General features: G+C 42.8%; 1 long non-coding RNA gene across 1 annotated transcript; it reads right to left on the reverse strand.

Moving 5' to 3' along the window:
- Positions 1–1865: 1865 nt before the first annotated feature.
- Positions 1866–19411, reverse strand: LOC137332769 (uncharacterized). Its single transcript, XR_010965745.1, has 3 exons — positions 19321–19411; positions 15057–15213; positions 1866–2232 (listed from the first exon to the last, which is right to left on the reverse strand). It is a non-coding gene; the product is annotated as an uncharacterized lncRNA (long non-coding RNA).
- Positions 19412–19597: the final 186 nt, after the last annotated feature.

Raw genomic sequence — 19597 nt, forward strand, 5'->3', positions numbered from 1 at the left:
TCAAGAAATTGCTGGATTTGCGCTTTTGGAACGACTTAAACCTCGCCGCAGAAAGTATTTAAAAGGTGTAAGGTCGCTTTTAATGACGGTTTATGGTCCTGACATGCCACTCAACCTCTTCGGCCCAGCAAAGGGGCAATTGAAACAGTGGAGCCTCACTCCCGCAGGTTGTAAATTGTTCCTAAAAGGTTTTTAAAATGTAAAATAAATTTTAAGACTTTTTTCTTATTTTTCCTTTCTGTTTTTTTTTCTCTCTCTCTCTATATATACACAATCTTTCTTTCCCTCTCTTTCTGTACCTGATTTGACTCTAATTCACCCTATTTCCTTCTCCTTCGTTTGCTGGGTTTCTTTCAGCCACCTTTAAATTTCATTGGTTAAGGAGATAGACTGTTGGTCCCATCCTTTACCAAAGGTCCCAGATGTCCTGTTCCCCTCACCGCACCGTTATCAGCTCGCACTTCCAGCAATTTGCGGCGCAAAATTAATTCGAGCTGAAGGGTGAGGAAGTAAATCCAACTCATGGCACTCACCACAAGATGCCCCACTCTAGCAAATTCTGGGCCATTACTTCTCCTGTTCCTTATTTGACCACATACAAAGTACTTAGATTTGCGTAGTTTCTCATAAAAAGGGGCATTTTCAGGTAATTCAGAGGGCAGTTTTCTGTGGCTCATTTAGTTTTGCAAAAGTCTGAAGTGTGGATAAATAATCAATAAAATGTGTCTGTGTTTTTGCTGTTTTTTGCTTCAGTGTCTATGAAATTATAACAATGAAATCTCTAACTATTCCCCAGTGAGTTACTGTTATAATATTCAAGTCTGATCTATCCAAATTATATACAGAATTTGCTGATTTGCAGCCAATTATGATGGAAACCTTGAGCTAACAGGAAGACATTATTATGCTGCACTGGCTTCATTTAGATTGCTGATTGTGTGCAGTATGTTATCCCTTGGATTTAGTGAACTATCATATCATTGGGATTGGGGGGGGGTGGGAAGAGATCAGGGCCATTTTGTGGGTGGAAGGGAGAGAAGGCAGCTCAATGCAGAGGCACTCCTGCTCCTCCTGGTGTCATTAAAGAAAGTTTCTGACTTACCTTAGAGAGCCTCCATATATTCCCTGCCAATAGCGCCCTGTTCAGTAGGCTATTAAAATGCCTTTGGGGTCCTAATGACATCATATAACCCCAAAGGGCGCGCCTGCTTGTGATGGGTACCCGAGGTGGTTAAAAAAAGTGCCTAATTAAAATGGTAAGTACTCCCAGGCCATTTTAACTGCGCGGGAGATAGGGTGAAAATTCCCCCTTTTGCGTGTACTGACTGATCGGTCCATGCCCAAATCTGTATGTAAAGCCAACAGGGAAAATTTAGCCTTAAATGTTTTGAAAGAATTACTGTGCTCATTATGCAAGGTTTACAAAGTTTAAGACTAATCATAGTCAGTTAGTGTTAGCACAATTCATCAAACCAAGAGTTCTTAATGCAGATTCAATTTGGTACAATAGCATCACTATGTATCTCTTCAGCCATTAGGTTGGAAGTAGTTTCAAAACTTTACAAGGCAATCCAATTGATAATCAATGGGAAATTTACATAGTTAGCCAAAGGGTAACATAGAGTCCCTTTAAAATGCCCATCAAATGGTTTTAAGAATCAATAAACTTAGAGAAAAACAGTGACCTTTTCAAGGTATTATTTGAGAAAGGCAATTACATTTTAAAAAGGAACTGCTTTGTAAGCATTTAAAACAAAACAATAAAAGCTTTAGGCATTGCTTTATGTATTTATTTTCTTTTTTGCCAATGTAAAACATCACCACTAAAATGGTTTCTCATTCCTCGTAAAAAGGGAAGTGTCCACAATCGTGCTGCAAAACAAATTTTAAGACACTTTGAATCAATACAGGAAGAGCCACAACATTTTTTAAAGCTTTAATACTGTATGGATTCATAAATTTAGTTAAGGTTTATTGGAATGCAAAAATGCTTTTGATAACATTATAAATCAGAATTTCATATTCTACCAATCAGATCACTCCATTACATGCAGGTGTCAGCCTTGGCTCAGTGGTGGCAATCTGGCCTTCGAGACAGAAGATCGTGGGTTCATGTGCCTGGACCTCTTTTAGATTTTCTGTAGAGTCTTCTGAAGTGGAGGTGAACACAGTGTAATTTCTCTGTTACTGAAAAACCAAGGTGAGGGCCATATTCCAAGACATCGCTCAAGGCTGGAAAGAGTAAAAGAAAACACAGTCCTTGTGGCAGATCCCTATAATCTCTCTCTCTGACTCTTTATACCCCTCAATCTCTTCTTTCTCCCAAAAATTATCCAACTCACTCTTAAATTTGTTGACACTTTACTCTCCACTGTCTCCCTGGGCAAATTGTTTTACACATTCACCATCCTCTGTGTAAAGTGGGTAAATCTAAACTGCCTGTTTGCCTGCTCTGTTCTGAGTTGAGTCTGGGTCCCCTGGTGCCAGAGTTTGATTGTCAGAAGAATAGATAAATCAGGAAAGGAAGAAAAAATTAGCATTTATATAGCACTTTTTATGACCTCAGGACATCCTAAAGTGCTTTACAGCCAATTAAGTACTTTGGAAGTGCAGTCACTGTTGTAATGTAGGAAAGTTGGCAGTCAAATTGTGCACAGCAAGATCCCACAAATAGCAATGGGATAATGACCAGATAATCTGTGCTTAGTGATGTTGGTTGAGAGATAAATATTGTCTAGGCCACCGGGGAGAACTCCCCTGCTCTTCTTTGAAACATGCAATGGCATCTTTTACGTCTATCTGAGAGGGCAGACAGGGCCTCTGCTTAACGTCTCATCCGAAAGATGGCATTTCTGACAGTGCAGCACTCCCTCGGTACTGCACTGGAGTGTCGACCTAGATTTATTGTAGATACATATCCATCTACGTTGCAGATATATTTGCTTGGAAAAGAGGAATTTCTTTAACAAAAAAAAACTAGACAATGTCTCGTTTGAAATGGGATTGAAAGTTATTGGTGTATGTAGAAACAAGGGTGTGAAATCCCCTTTTCATCATTATAACTGCGAAGGAACAAATATCAACCAATCATGATGCATCTGTGATAGTAATTCTTTAACATTGCTGAAGCAGCTAATGAACCAAGTAAGTGGTATAAATCTCCCAAATTTCATTAATCCAGTTGTAGAATACATAATAGTGTTAGAGAATGACTAAAGGCAAGTAAGAAAATTGCTTGTCAATGACAATGAACTGCAAGCACCTGTGAGCGCTGTGATGGAATACTGTGATGAGGAGTCCCAAATATGCAGAGAAGGAGATGCATGTGGGACTGTATCACCTAAACAGTGAACACTGGGGTAATATTCATTAATCCTTTGCTCCCAGCGAGGAGCCACGTTCAAAGAGAGCACTGATCAGATATATGGCTCCTGCAGTGCCAATTCTTTGCTCTCTGAGTGCTGTTCCCCTTTGCTAAACCTATACAAAACATTGTTTTGGGTGTTCTAATTGAGGAAAAATGTCATGACCATGGAGAGGTTTCAGAAGAGATTTACTCTCGTGATCTCAGGGATGGGAGGCTAGTGAGACTGGAGTCCTTTTCACTCGGACAGAGAAGGTTAAGAGGACATCTGATGGATGTGTTCAAAATTATGAAGGGCTGGACAAATTAACGGAAAAACTTTTTACAATGGTTGGTGAGTTGGTAACTAGAGGGCAAAAAGTGAATATCATCAATAAAAGAATGAGGGGAGAGATTAGGAGATTTCCTTCTAATACAGAAACCACCTTTGTCTACTCCACCATGAGAGAGAAACCCGACTGCTGTATCCAAATGGAGGGGAGGACGGACAGAAAAATCCTCTGTACTATACACTTCTATGACTCGTGCTGATACTTTTATGAATCTTCGCTGACATAGACTACCCTTCCGTTTAAATAATGTTGCGTAATTATACGTCTGATTGGCATTAGCAAGTTGAAATGTTTTTTTCTTCCAATCCTTTCACTACGGTTTGTTATTCCATTTTGGGGGGTGAGGGGGGGGGATAAGATCTCTGTGAAGTGTTAAACACAGATGAATAGGCTCTTAACGCATTCTCCACCAATGGCTATACCCTAGCATCTCCCTTTCCCACGTGGCCCCCTCAAAAATAGACTAAGGAGACATAAGACGAGCTAGCAACGCTAACAATAAGTCCTTTTTATCACACATCCATTAAAATTTGGCTTCAAATTTGTTTTCCCTTCCAAACAATTGGGAATAATCTTAGGAAGCCTCTGGTCACAATCTGCTGTGCTATCACCTGCTGGAGAGTGCCAGCTTTGAGTTTAAGCTTTCCTCCAGGCACAAGCGAAGATTCCAGTCTGCAGACTTAAGAAAATTAAACGTTAGCTGTTCGATTGTGTTGTACAGTGGCTTCTAACACAAGCCTACTTTTTCCACTACCTTGAGCAAAAATAGGAATTTCCCAACAGCAATGAGATGAATGACCAAATCATCTGTTTTAATTGTTGGTTGAAGGATAAATGTTGGCCAAAACACCGGGGAGAACTACCCTGTTCCTCTTAGAATAGTGACCATGGGATCATTTTGCGCCCACCTGAGAGGGCAGACAGGGCCTCGGTTTAACATCTCATCCGAAAGACGGCACCTCTGACAAAGCCGCACTCCTTCAGTACTGCACCGAAGTGCCAGCCTAGATTTTTGCGCTCAAGTTTCTGAAGTGGGCCGATGAACCCACGATCTTCTGTCTCGAAGGCCAGATTGCCTTCAATCTGGCCTATCCAATTTATAGCATTGAGGACTACACTTGGTCCTGCATCTATGTGCAATGCCATAGGCCATTGACAAGAAAGTAAGAAAGAAAGCAAGCAAGCAAGCAAATGTATTTGGTCACTTATTGGTTGGATTATTTGTCCAAAAGCTGACCTTACTGAATAAGGGACAAGAAATGTAATTGCCTGTGTGTTATTTTCTGTTCATGCTATAGATATAAATATAGATGCTTTATAAAGGTCGTAAAATTTTTCAAAATCTTAGGAAACAGTGATAAATAATGGCACACATGTTGGCACTTTGATGAAATGCAGTGTACAAAATGTATTAGATGATCCCAGTGTATTAGACGATCCCAGTGTTTTGTACATTAATTTATGGCTCCGGGCTTGTCATGTCAAAGCTGATTTTGTGCAACAAGTGGTTACTTTAAAGATAGGGTTGCTGTTGAAATCAATAATGTGAGCTCACTTACCACTGTATAGAGCGAAATAGTGTTGTGAAAATTATGCCTGGAATATTATTTCATGTACGGAATAATGCAGAGAATATATATATATATATATATATATATCACACACATACATAAAAATACAAATTTATTGTCTCCACTATATATTATTTTTATTAAAAGACAAATTATTACCATAAAGAAAGAGCTGCAATTTATATTGTGCCTTTCACAACCACAGGATGTACCAAAGCACTTCGCAGCCAATGAAGTACTTTTGAAGTAGTCATTGTTGTAATGTAAGGATATGCAGCAGCCAATTTGCGCACAGCAAGATCCCATAAACAGCAATAAGATATGACCAGATCATGGGGGGCGGCGGGGGGGGGGAAATTTGATAGGGCCCATTTTCAGGTGCGGATAGCATGGTCCGCTATCACCCCTCGCCCAATGGCCCCTACGCAGGCAGCACATGAATTTCGAGCTGCCTGATACTTACCCTGATATCTCTGTGCAACCAGCGCTACCTTGCTGCTGAGAGGCTGCACGGAGAATAAGGAAGCCTGAAATGGGGCGTGCTCAGCGCATGTCATCAGCAGCCTGCACCCCTTAAAAAAGGTGCAATTGCACATTTTAAAATGGGACATGCACAGTCCACTAGGAGGAGGGAAAGATGGCCGTGAGGATGGCAGGACTGGCGTGAAAGAGGGCCCCATGCTTCTCGGATGATGCACTGGAGGCCCTGCTGGAAGGGACAGATGAAAGGAGGGACAATATGTACCCGTAGGGTTGCAGGAGACCCTCCAGACTGCAGCTCCACAGGCACTGGCAGGCTGTGACGCAGGAAGTGAAAGCCAGGAGCACGGCACCATGTACATGCAGTGCCGAATGAAGTTCAATAATTTGACATGAGTGGTCATGGTGAGTGAATGCAAGTATCAAGTGGCACATCCTACCAACTGCACCACTGCTCCAGGCATCAAACTCCCCTTCACCCACCCACCAACACTGCCCATCCATATGCAATGCTGCACTTGGCATTCTGCATCTCACCCGCACAGTGCCACACAACCACCACTCTCAGGTCACACACACTGGCAGCTATTCGACCACGACGGGCACATCACCCACACAGCTTGCAGGATACTCACTGACACACTGGCCTCTGTCTTGCAGGAGAAGGTGACGCATAACAGCCGGCAGCAGGAGGGACCCGAGGGTGGATGGGGATGCCTACACATCCTCACCACCCTAGAGGAGACAGTGCTTCAGATCACTGGGCCAGCCGTCGCTGCAGCCGTGACAACATGCCCGCTGGAGGTCCTGATGAAGGGGGTCTCTGCATATCTAATGCTCCTTCTCATATCTCCCTCCTCCCATAATCTTTTCTGACTCACGTGTTGTAGATGCTGTCAGCACGCACGTCTTACTTGCTCCTCTCCCCGCTCCACAATTCAACCTGTTGCCCTTTGTCATTGCAGATACCCAGGAACACATGGCAGCACCATCCGAGGAGGAGGAGGGGGGGACATTGAAGCCACACCGTCACTCAATCTGACACTTGCTTCCACCAGCTCAGAGGCTGACACTGTGCGTTGTTTAGGGGAGGGATCTGCACATGGTGAGACACCGGGCACAAGTGCGCAGGAGCCGAGACAGGACCGGGGTTGGGAACAGATACCGCATTTGCCAGCTCGCCGGAGGGCGAGGTCACTCACTAGTTCTGCAGCAGAGGAGTCAAATGAGGACTTCGATCGGCCAGGCTACAGAAGACGGCTGATGGATGAACACCACCAAATGCTTGGGGCACTGGAAAGCCTGCGCACAATAAGAGGGGGCATGGAGGAGTCCAGCTCCAACTTGGCACAGGGCTTTGCGCAGAGCTTGGAGCCGATCCTTTCCAACATGGAATGGATGGTCACCTCCATCAGCACATCTGTGGAACCCACCATGATGCAGCGTCATGGCTTCCAGTGCAGCACAAACCGATGTCAAAGGTCTGCAAGTTACAGTTGCTGCTCAGACTGTTGCAATGGAAGCTCAGACAGCTGCTATCGTGGGTCTGGGGACCACTGTGGAACGGGGCTTCCAGGACGTCACAGCACTCCAGCAATCCGTTCTCCAGCTGATCACCGGGATTGCTGAGGCGCTGCCCCGGGAGAGTGGGCGTGGCACTATGGCAGTCAGACCTGCTGTCCTCAGAACAACAGCCTTCCTGCTCCCACCCCTACCACTCCGCCAGTGCCCTTGCTGTTGCCTTTCAACCAGCCAGGTCAGATTGCTGCAGCCCATGCTGTAGACGATGCAGTCTGAAGCTGGGCCCTCCCGGCCCAGAGCTGCTCGAGGTTGTCCTCCAAGGCCATCTGCACGCTCCTCCATTGAAGGCCAGCAGCCTTCCACCACCCGTACTCCAACCACTGGTGAAGCACCTTGTAGGAGCACTAGGATAGGTAAAGGCACACGAACAACAGGCACTAAGGGAATGCGCAAGGGTGAATAGTTCTGTTATGTTTGCATAATTTCATTTATTCTTTGATAAACGTGACTTTGATTTTGCATTTGGTGGTGGTTTCTATTTGCACGATGAGCTGAGGGGGAAACCAAAGTGTAATCAGATGGAGAGCAATTTGATTGTCTTGTGGGAGCGGAAAGGTGGGGAGTGTAGGACTGTTGGTGAGTTGGGGGATGTAGTTGACATTATTGATAGCGGGCACAAATCAGGCGAGCGCGGAGAGCCCTTGCAGACAAGGCGTGTGGTCCCTGTTGCACCCTTGCATCTTCCTCCACTTCCTCTTCCGGCTCCTCCCCCTCCACCTGTGGCTCAGGGTCTTCTCCGATCATTGGTGGCAAAGGCTGTTCCTTCATGATGGCGAGGTTGTGCAGCATACCACCACAAATCTGCCCACCCGCTCAGTAGAGCGGGGCTCCTCCAGACTGGTCCAGGCAGCGGAAGCATTGTTTGAGGAGGTCAATGGTGTGCTCCATGATGTTGCGTGTGGCAACATGGCTCTCATTATAGGCCTGCTGTGCACATGTGCGTGAGTTCCTGACCAGAGTCATGAGCCATGGCGTGAGGGGATAGCCCTGGTCACCCAATAGCCAGCCTTTGTCTTGCCAAGGTGGGTGAAAGATAGCTGGCACGTTGGACTGCTGCATGACAAAGGCATCATGACTGCTCCCAGGGTAGCGGGGCATTGACCTCCATGATTCAATGCGTGTGGTCGCACACCAGCTGTACATTCAGTAGACGAAGACGGCCGAGTTGATATGTGGGACATGCAGGGCAATGGCACCCTGCACCATGGGGAAGCCAGCAATGCAAGCAAACCCCTGTGCTTGTTCGTTCTCCTTGTCTCTATCAGGAGATGAACCTGTTCCTCATGTGGTAGAGTGCGTCTGTGACCTCCCTCATGCAGCAGTGCACTGCATACTGCAAGATGTTGCACATGTCACCAGCAGAGGCCTGAAATGATCCTGAGCCGTAGAAATTCAGCACCACGGTGACCTTCACAGCCACAGGCAATGCTGTCCTCGCCCTGTTCTGAGGCTGTAGTTGTGGCCGCACCAGTTGACAGATCTCGGTTACGGCTTCCTTGGTGAAACTCAGGCGTCAGATGCAATCCTCCTCGGTCATGTTGAGGTAAGAGAATTGGTGCCGGAAGGCTCTCGTTGGACACAGCCTCCTGCTCAGCGTGCTGCGCCTCCTTGTCCTCCCTCTCCTCGCAGCTTGACCTGCTCTGCGTGGTCTCTCTGCGTGCTCAATGCTCAGCGGGAGCCCTAGCAGACCACCCATGATCGCCAGGAATGTTTTTCAACCACGGATGTAGCTTTCCAAACCGTAAGGCAGTACCTGCCAAAGCACTCTCAAATGTACTGTAGCAACTCCCAGTACGTGTAGGAAGCTTCAAAAAAACACTTCCTATTCCACCAGCAGCAGAAGCAATAATCCAGCAACTAACCTGTTAATCCTGCATGGTCCCTTTAAATAGCGCTAGTGGGGGCTTCTCCAGGCACTCTAAGACACATTCAGGTGAGCATGGTTGAGTTGAGCGTTAGACAACATTTTGGAACTTATCACTTTAAATCAGCATCGCACACTGATTGCATGCATTTTCTCCCTACATTACAGGCTTCCAGCGTTCGGTATTTGCGCATGCGCTAACTCCTATACCAAGATGGCGTCCGGCGCACATCACGCTGGAAATGTATGTGCGCAGCCAAGACGTCACCTTGAATGTTCGAGAGGCTGTGTAGCGCTGAAACAATGGGCGCTACACGGTCCAATTTAGCGCCCAATCTGTTTAAATGATAAATATTCACAAGGGCACTGGAAGAACTCCCCTGGTCTTCTTGCAATAGTGCCATGGGATCTTTTACATTCACTTGAGAAGACAGATGGGGCCCCAGTCTCATCTAAAAGACTGAACCTCTGACAATGCAGCACTCCCTCAGAACTGCACTGTTAAGTGTCAGCCGAGATTATTTGTTGAAGTATCTGGAGTGGGCTTGAACCTTCTGACAGAGAGGTAAGAGTGCTACCGCTGAGCGGAAGCATAGCAACAGATCTGTGTTATTAACAACTAAGTATAAATTAAGGAATCAGCAGCAGCAACTACACTTTCGATAGCAGTTTACCAGTTTTAGTATTCTTGAAGTAACTGTTCTGAGGGCATCTAGACCTTGGCTTTCAGAATGTCATATGGGCCTTGTGTGGTCGTACTTTATATTTGATTACCCTACTTGGAAATCTACTGTCAGGTTGGTATTCTAGGCCAACAGGTCATGTGTGCCTGTTCTGGTAGTTCAGGAGGATGTTAAAGGTCTCATGGAACGATTAAAAAAAAAGATCAGGGTGTTCTTGTTGTAACAAACAGTCCTTCCTCAACTGATACCTCCATGACAGAGTGAAAGAGGTGTAAGGTTGTGCAAGGGTTTGACACGGACGAGTAGTAAATATAGAACACTTTGTTGCGTGGATTCTTGAGCTATTTATGTAGTACATGGATAGTCTTAATGCCCAGGTTCCTGATAATGTGCCATCTCCTCAGACACCTGCTCCCAACTCCTGTAGACAGCACTGAGTCTGGCCATCTTCTCTCAGCAATGGTGCATTGCCAATCCTCTGCGGAGGTGCCCTGGATTGACATACAGGGCCACCCTTTTTGCACCCTCCTTGTCCACTTCCTCAGCCATCAAACACAGGATTTGAGTTCAGTGTCATGTCAATTTCCATTACACTCTGCTTTCTGGCTTCATTGTGAGTTTCCTGTCATGTTGTTCTCATACAGTACTTCTTCCCCACCTGCGCAAAAACTGAAAACTTCTCAAAAAACATTTTTTTTTGATTTCTCAGGATATGACCATATTTATTGCCCTTTCCTAGTTGCCCTGAAAGCATTAACATTCAACTATGTAGAGTGGGACTGGAGCCACATGTAGGCCAGATGTTGGTAGGAGTGGTAAGTTCGCTTCCCTCGAGGACAGTGGTGAACCAGTTGGGTTTTTACAACAATCCAGCAGCTTTCATGGTCATTTTATCTGGTGCTAGCCCACACATTACCAGGTTTATTGAATTCAATTTCCCAACTTGCCATGGTGGGATTTGAACTCTCAGTTCTGGTCCTGGACTAGTAATCCCAGAGGTTATCAGGCTACACTACCCCTGAGCATTTAAAAAGACCCCAATAGTTTTGATCCACGTACACTTCCTTTTAAGTGGCTTTTTAAATCTCTTTAAAATTTCCTCAGCATGCCTTTAAGGACCAGCATTTAGGTTATATTGATGAGTTGGCCTTGCAAAATCCAATGAGGCCAATTCATCACTCTGCCAGCAAGACATTTGGGCCTCACACAGGGGTCCCACTGACTTATTAAGCCAGCATCTCACAATTGCCCTAATTTTTTTGAAGCAATTAGAAATTAACTGGCATGAATACAAATCAACAATAGCGTTCTTGTGTAAACCTGCTAATGTATGAAATAACGAGAAAATAGGCTTTCTAAAATAAAGCTACCATGTAAATTGGATAATATTGTTCAAATGGACGATCATAAAACTTGTGCAATATTTTTCTGCTTGATAAAGAGGAACGTAGGTTGTGACTCAAAATGAGATTATAACAAGGACATTGCAGGGAGAGAAATGATTGTTTAAATTCTGATAATGTAGAGAGTGAACATCTGCACTCATAAAGAGGGTAATTAACTCTTGAAAATAATGAACTGCTGAAAAATAAGAAGCAAAAGGACCTTGCGGATGTTAAAAGTAAGATGAGACAGAAAATCGATCATAAACAAGCTGGGTATGATTAGGCAGTGGAGCCATTGACTAATAGAACAGACATAGGAAGGAGGGAGGCCCAAAGACACTATTATCTCTGTTCTGCTGATCTGGGTAACTACACTCTCTACATTGCTGTGCTGCCAATGAAGTCATGAAAACAATTTGCTGTTGTGAGTTGATTATCTGGTGTCCAAATCCATTCACTAAGAACAGAGAGAGTAAGAAATAATACAGTATTAGAAGGGATCAGACTAAGAGAGAATACGAGATGGTCTAAGATAGGTTTACAGTGCATGTGTGTAAATACACAAAGCGTGGTAAATAAGGTGGGTGAGCTACAGTTGCAAATAGCTACATGGGAATATGATATAGTGGTGATAACAGAGACCTGGTTCAAAAAAGGACAGGATTGGTACTAAATATTCCTGGATACAAGGTGTTCAGGAAAGATAGGGAAGGAAAAATAGGAGGGAGGGTGGAGGGATGGCAGTATTGATTCAGGAGAATATCACAGTGCTGGAGAGAGAAGGGTCAAAGGCAGAATCTATTTGATTAGAGTTAAGAAACAATATAGAGGCACCACTAAACTACTGGGTGTATTCTATAGGCCACCAACAAGTGGTGAGGATAGAGGAGCAAATTTGTAGGGAAATTACAGAGAGGTGCAAGAACTATAGAGTAGTGATAATGAGGGACTTCAATTATCCTAATATAGACTGGGATAGTAATAGTGCAAAGGGCAAAGAGGGGGAGGAATTTCTGAAGTGTGTTCAGGACAACTTTCTTGATCAGTATGTTTCTGGCCCAACGAGGCATTGCTGGATCTAGATCTGGGGAATAAAGTGGGTCAAGTGGAGCAAGTGTCAGTGGGGGAACATTTAGGGAACAGTGATCATAGTATCATAAGGTTTAGATTAGTTATAGAAAAGGACAAGGAGCAATCTAGAGTAAAAATACTTAATTGGAGGAGGGCCAATTTCAGTGGATTGAGAATGGATCTGGCCTAGGTAAATTGGAATCAAAGATTGGCAGGCAACACTGTAATCGAACAATGGGTTGCCTTTAATTAGGAGATGGTTTGGGTACCGTTTAGATACATTCCCACGAGGGGGAAAATGTAAGACAACCAAAGCCAGAGCTCCCTGGATGACAAAAGAGATAGAGTAAGATGAAGCAGAAAAAAGGGGCATGTGACAGGTGTCAGGTTGCTAATACAAGTGAGAACCAGGCTGAATATAGAAAGTACAGAAGAGAAGTGAAAAAGGAAGTAAGAGGGGCAAAGAGAGAGTAGGAGAATAGAGTGGCAGCTAACATAAAAGGGAATCCAAAAGTCTTCTATAGGCACATAAATAGTAAACAGGTAGTAAGAGGAGGGGTGAGGCCAACTGGGGACCAAAAAGGAGATCAGCGCATGGAGGCAGAGAGCATGGCTGAGGTATTAAATGAATACTTTGCTTTTGTCTTTACCGAGGAAGATGCTGCTGCCAAAGTCACAGTAAAAGAGGAGATAGTTGAGATACTAGATGGCTAAAGATTGATAAAGAGGAGATACTAGAAAATCTGGCTGCACTTAAACCATAAGACCATGAGAGATAGGAGCAGGAGTAGGCCATTCAGCCCATCGAGCCTGCTCTGACATTTAATGAGATCATGGCTGATCTGATTTTTACCTCAACTCCACTTTCCCACCCTCTCCCCATATCCTTTGACTCCCTTGCTGATCAAAAATTTGTCTAACTCAGCCTTGAATGTATTCAATGACTCAGCCTCCACAGCTTTTTGGGGTAAAGAATTCCAAAGATTCACAATCCTCTGGGAGAAGAAATTCCTCCTTATTTCCATCTTAAACGGGTGACCCCTTATTCTGAGACTATGCCCCCTAGTTTTAGATTCCATGAGGGGTAACATCCTCTCAGCATCTACCCTATCGAGTCCCCTCAGAATCTTGTATGTTTCAATAAGATCTCCTCTCATTCTTCTAAACTCCAATGAGTATAGACCCAATCTGTTCAATCTTTCCTCATAAGACAACCCTTCCTTACCCGGAATCAACCCAGTGAACCTTCTCCGAACTGCCTCCAATGCAAGTATGTCCTTCCTTAAATAAGGGCACCAGAACTGTACGCAGTACTCCAGGTGTGGTCTCACCAGCACCCTGTACAGTTGTAGCATGACTTCCCTGCTTTTATACTCCATCCCCCTAGAAATAAAGGCCAATATTCCGTTTGCCTTCTGGATTACCTGCTGCACCTGTATGTTGACTTTTTGTGTTTCATGTACGAGGACACCCAGATCCCTCTGTACCGCAGCATTTTGTAGTATTTCTCCATTCAAATAATATTTTGCTTTTTTATTTCTCCTCCCAAAGTGGATGACTTCACATTTTCCCACATTATATTCCATCTGCCAAATTTTTGCCCATTCGCTTAACCTGTCAATATCCCTTTGCAGACACTTTGTGTCCTCATCGCAACTTGCTTTTCCACCTATCTTTGTATCATCAGCAAATTTGGCCACAAGACACTCTGTTCCTTCATCCAAGTCATTGATATATATTTTAAATAGTTGAGGCCCCAGCACTGATCCCTGCGGCACCCCACTAGTTACAGATTGCCATTTTGAAAATGACCCTTTTATCCCAACTCTTTGTTTTTTGTTAATTAGTCAATCCTCTATCCATGCCAGTATATTACCCCCAACACCATGAGCTCTTATCTTGTGCAGTAATCTTTTTTCATGTGGCACCTTATCGAATGCCTTTTGGAAATCCAAATATACTGCATCCATTGGTTCCCCTTAATCCACCCTGCCCGTTACTTCCTCAAAGAACTCTAATAAATTTGTCAGACACGATTTCCCCTTCATAAAACCATGTTGACTCTCCTTGATTGTATTATGAGTCTCCAAATGTCCTGCTACTACTTCCTTAATAATGGATTCTAGCATTTTCCCAATGACAGATGTCAGGCTAACTGGTCTATAGTTACCTGCTTTCTGTCTCACTCCCTTCTTGAGTAGGGGTGTTACATTTGCGGTTTTCTAATCCGCTGGGACCTTTCCAGAATCTAGTGAATTCTGGAAGATTACAACCAATGCATCCATTATCTCCGTAGCCACTTCCTTTAAGACCCTCAGATGCAAGCCATCAGGTCCAGGGGACTTGTCAGCCTTTAGACCCATTAGTTTACCTAGTACTTTTTCCTCTAGTGATAGTGATTGTTTTTAGTTCCTCCCTCCTCTTTGCCCCTTGATTTTCTACTATTATTGTTATGTTATTAATGTCTTCCACTGTGACGACAGATACAAAATATCTGTTCAATTCCTCTGCCATTTCCTTGTTTTCCATTATTATTTCCCCAGTCTCATCCTCTAAGGGACCAATGTTTACTTTAGCTACCCTCTTCCTTTTTATATACTTGTAGAAACTTTTACTGTCAGTTTTTATATTTCTTGCTAGTTTACTCAATTTATTTTCTCCCTCTTTATTATTCTTTTAGTCATTCTTTGCTGGTTTTTAAAGTTTTCCCAATCTTCAGGCTTACCAGTAATCTTTGCCATGTTGTATGCTTTTTCTTTCAACCTGATACCATCCTTGACTTCCTTCGTTAGCCATGGTTGGTTCACCCTTTTTATGGAGTCTTTCATCCTCCTTTAATTAGTAGATGAGTCATTGGGTCCAGATGGGATGCTCCTAGGTTGCTGAGGGAAGTAAAGGTAGAAATTGAAGAGGTGCTGGCCATAATCTTTCTTAATTATGGGGGTGGTGCCAGAGGACTGGAGAATTGCAAATATTACATCCTTGTTCAAAAAAAGGGTGTAAGAATAAGACAGTTTAACCTCGGTGGTGGGGAAGCTTTTAGAAACGATAATCCGGGACAAAATTAATTGTCACTTGGACAAGTGTGGATTAATAAAAGAAAGCCAGCAAGGATTTGTTAAAGGGAAATAGTGTTTAATTAACTTGATTGAGTTTTTTGATAAGGTAACAGAGAGGGTTGATGAGGGCAGCGCAGTTGATGTGTATATGGACTTCCAAAATGCATTTGATAAAGTGCCACATAATAGGCTTATCAGCAAAATTGAAGCTCATGGAATAAAAGGAGCAGTGCAGCATGGATATGAAATTGACTAAGTGACAGGAAATAGAGAGTAGTGATGAACGGTTGTTTTTCAGACTGGAGGAAGGTATACAGTGGTGTTCCCCGGGTAGTTACTAGGACCACTGCTTTTTTTTATATATATTGATGACCTGGACTTGGGTGTAATTTTTACGATTTCAAAATTTGCAGATGACAAAACTTGGAAGTGTAGTGAACAGTGAGGAGGATAGTGATAGAATTCAAGGGGACACAGACAGGCTGGTGGAATGGACGGATATGTGGCAGATGACAGTTAACAGAGAAGTGCGAAGTGATACATTTTGGCAGGAAGAATGAGGAGAGGCAATATAAACTAAACGGTACAATCCTAAAGTGGGTGCAGGAACAAGGACTTGAGGGTATATGTGCACAAATCTTTGAAGGTGGCAGGACAGGTTGAGAAACGGATTAAAAAAGCATACGGGATCCTGGGCTTTATAAATAGAGGCATAGAGTACAAAAGCAAGGAGATTATGATGAACTTTTATAAAACAGTGGTTCAGCCACAATTGGAGTACTGTGTCCAATCCTGGGCACAGCACTTTAGGAAGAATATGAAGAGGGTGCAGAAAAGATTTACTGGAATGGTTCCAGGGATGAGGGACTTCAGTTACGTGGATAGACTGGAGAAGCTGGGGTTGTTCCCCTTGGAGCAGAGAAGGTGAAAAGGAGATTTGATAGAAGTGTTCAAAATCATGAAGGGTTTAGATAAAGTAAATAAAGAGAAACTGTTCCCATTGGCAGAAGGATGAAGAACTAGAGGATACAGATTTAAGGTGATTGGCAAAAGAACCAAAGGCAACATGAGGAAACAGTTTTTTAACGCAGCGAGTGGTTATGATCTGGAATCCACTGCCTGAAAGGGTGATGGAAGCAGATTCAATTGTGGCTTTCAAAAAGGAATTGGATAAATACAGGGAAAAAATTTGCAGGGCTATGGAGAAAGAGCAGGGGAATGGGACTAACTGGATTGCTCTTACAAAGAGTCGGACTAGGCTCGATGGGCTGTATGGTCTCTTTCTGTGCTGTAACCAATGATTCTATGATTCTATGATGTGACTCCTATCATTAAAGTCAATAGTGTTATACTTACAAAGCCCTTATCATTCAATGTGTAAACAGAAACACATTATACGCATGAAATGTTCCTGTTTGTTTGAACAATATTAGCTCTATTCATAAATAAACAGATAAGAAAAAATCAACTACAACTACTGAAAATGTGAAGCAAACGTGAATTTGTCTTTTCTCTTTACAGATGCTGACCAGACTCTGTATTTCCAGCAATTTTGCTTTTGTTCATCTATCCACAAAATGTCTATATAATTTTCAGAATGCGATCAAAATGTCTGTCATGCAATTAAATTTTTGCAAAATGAAATAAAAATAATTGGTAGCACAATAATCTCTGGAAACTTATCAACTTCTAAACTAACGCATTTACTATAGAATTTTGGATTTGTGCAGTGCCAACATTATGCAAGTAGAGGCAGAATCATTTTCTACTTTAATTAAATTATAATCAATCAGTCATGAATATATATTTAATGTAGCCATCTCATTATGTAAATGGCTGTACTCACAGCTGATACCAAGTGTCATGATAGCGTATTCCCTTCAAAGCATTAACTGAACAGCACAGCAAAACATCATTCTCCCATACACTTTAACCTTTCAGACCTGGGCAGCAGAAAGGAAAATGCTCCACTGTGGTCACTAATTCCATAAATTATGCATGATTCAGCTAACTGTTTCCAAATTAGGAGGTTCGTTTGCCATAATCAAATGGATTTATAATCAAAGGTAATTTGGATTATCGTGGTCCTCAGATTAACTAGACTTCCAATGGGCCACAGTTAAGAAGATAAAAGAAAGAAACTGCAGTCTATTTTAACTCCAGACTTTCTTGAAGACATTCAGGCTTTCAAAGTAATGTGTGAAATGGTTAGAAAAATAATCTAGATGGCCACACGTCGAAGACTGCCCGTGACTCAAAGTTGCTTGTATCTGTTGTGAAAGGTTACTGTTCCATTACATGATAGCCCAGACATTCTACCTCAAGGGGAGACAGAAAACTGGCAGAATCCCAATCAACAACTTCTGTCAGGCAATCAGCAAGTACTGTTAAAGGTAGCTGCAAGATTGACATATAAAGTCCACTCAATTTATACGTCATTCTTTTTCTCAGAGGTCTTTTAAAAGCTTCTACTGAAAGTGAATGAGTTTTTCTGCCCTCTTAATGTGCAGGAAATCACAATTCTGTACAGAATGATTTTTGAATTGATTAAAAAGGTGCAGACATTCAATGTCCTAGCCAACAGTCATTCCTCAATTGATGTCACTAAGCTGCAGTGAAAGAGGTGTAAGGTTGTGCAAGGGTGAGCAGTAAATGTAGAATGATTTGTTGCATGGAATAGTGAGCCATTTAAGATGTACATTGGTAGTCTTACCTTCCAGGTTCCTTATAATGTGTTGCCTTCTCCAACATTCGTTCCCACCTCCTAGACAGCACCAAGTCTGGCCACCATCTTCTGTCAAGAATGGTGCATTGCCAATCCTCTGTGGAGGTGCCTTGGATTGCCTAACAGGACCACCCTTGTTGCACCCTCCTTATCCACTTAGTCAGCCATCAAACACAGGATTTGAGTTCAGTGTCACGTCAATTTCCATTACACTCTGTTTTCTGGGTCCATATTGAGTTTTCTGTCATGCTGGTCTCATCCAGAATTTCTTCCCCACTTTTGCAAAGGCTGAAAACGTTTCAAAATATATTTTTTTGAAAAGTTCTCAGGACGTGGCCACATTTATTGCCCATTCCATTTGCCTTGAGGACATTAAGAGTCAACCATGTAGAGTGGGACTGGAGTCACATGTAGGCCAGACCAGGTAATGGTAGCAGGTTCCCTTCCCTGAAGGACATTAGTGAACAAGTTAGGTCTTTACAACAATCCAGCAGCTTTTGTGATCATTTTATCTGGTACACGACACAGTAAATTTCCAAATTAGGGAGGTTCATTTCCCATAACCAAATGGATTGAGAATCAAAAGGAAATTTGGGTTATCATGATTAACCTCAGGTTCACAGTTAAGATGATAACTGTCATTTTTAACTACAGGCTTTCTTGAAACCTTTCAAGCCTTTGGAGTAAAGTGTGAAATGGTTGGAAAAACAAAACTGGATGGCCACAAGTCCAAGACTGTTTGTGACTCAAAGTTGCTTGTATCTGTTGTGAAAGGTTACTGTTCCATTACATGGTAGCCCAGACATTCTACCTCAAGGGGAGACAGAAAACTGGCAGAATCCCAATCAACAACTTCTGTCAGGCAATCAGCAAGTACTGTTAAAGGTGGCTGTCAGTAAGTCCACTCAATTTATATGTCAATCTTTTTTCAGAGGTCTTTTAAAAGCTTGTACTGAAAATAATGTGTGTTTCTGCCCTCTTAATGTATCGGAAATCATTATTCTGTATGGAAAGATTTCTGAATTGATTAAAAAGGTACAGAAATTCTACAGCAAATAATCCCTGTATTTAAACCTAGCGTGGAGAGTTTGCTGTGATTATTTTTTATATTTATGAACAAAGTAAAGGGATATTATACTCTCAGTAAACCATTATCTTTATGCTAAACATCTCCAAGACAGAAAAGCTGAAAACAGCCAACTCACCACAAGCAAAATAGATGATTTGCAGCACAGATTTAAAATCAATTATAGTTTGTCCTCACACAGCACTCCGACAAAGTCCTTGGCTTCAAGTGTTTTGCACATTTTAATAGGCATTTGATGTAACGGCTGTTCCAAGACAAAACAAATCTAACATGATAAAGAGTCAGAGCCCAGTAACCTTACAGAAAGAGTTCTAGTTAAGATCATTAAAATAAATGTGAGGTAGCAGCAATTTCAACTTCCCATTAAATAGGCATCAAGTCTCTTGTTTTTTTAA

The sequence above is a fragment of the Heptranchias perlo genome, chromosome 15 (assembly GCF_035084215.1).
Source record: "Heptranchias perlo isolate sHepPer1 chromosome 15, sHepPer1.hap1, whole genome shotgun sequence".
In the NCBI taxonomy this organism is placed as follows: Eukaryota; Metazoa; Chordata; class Chondrichthyes; order Hexanchiformes; family Hexanchidae; genus Heptranchias; species Heptranchias perlo.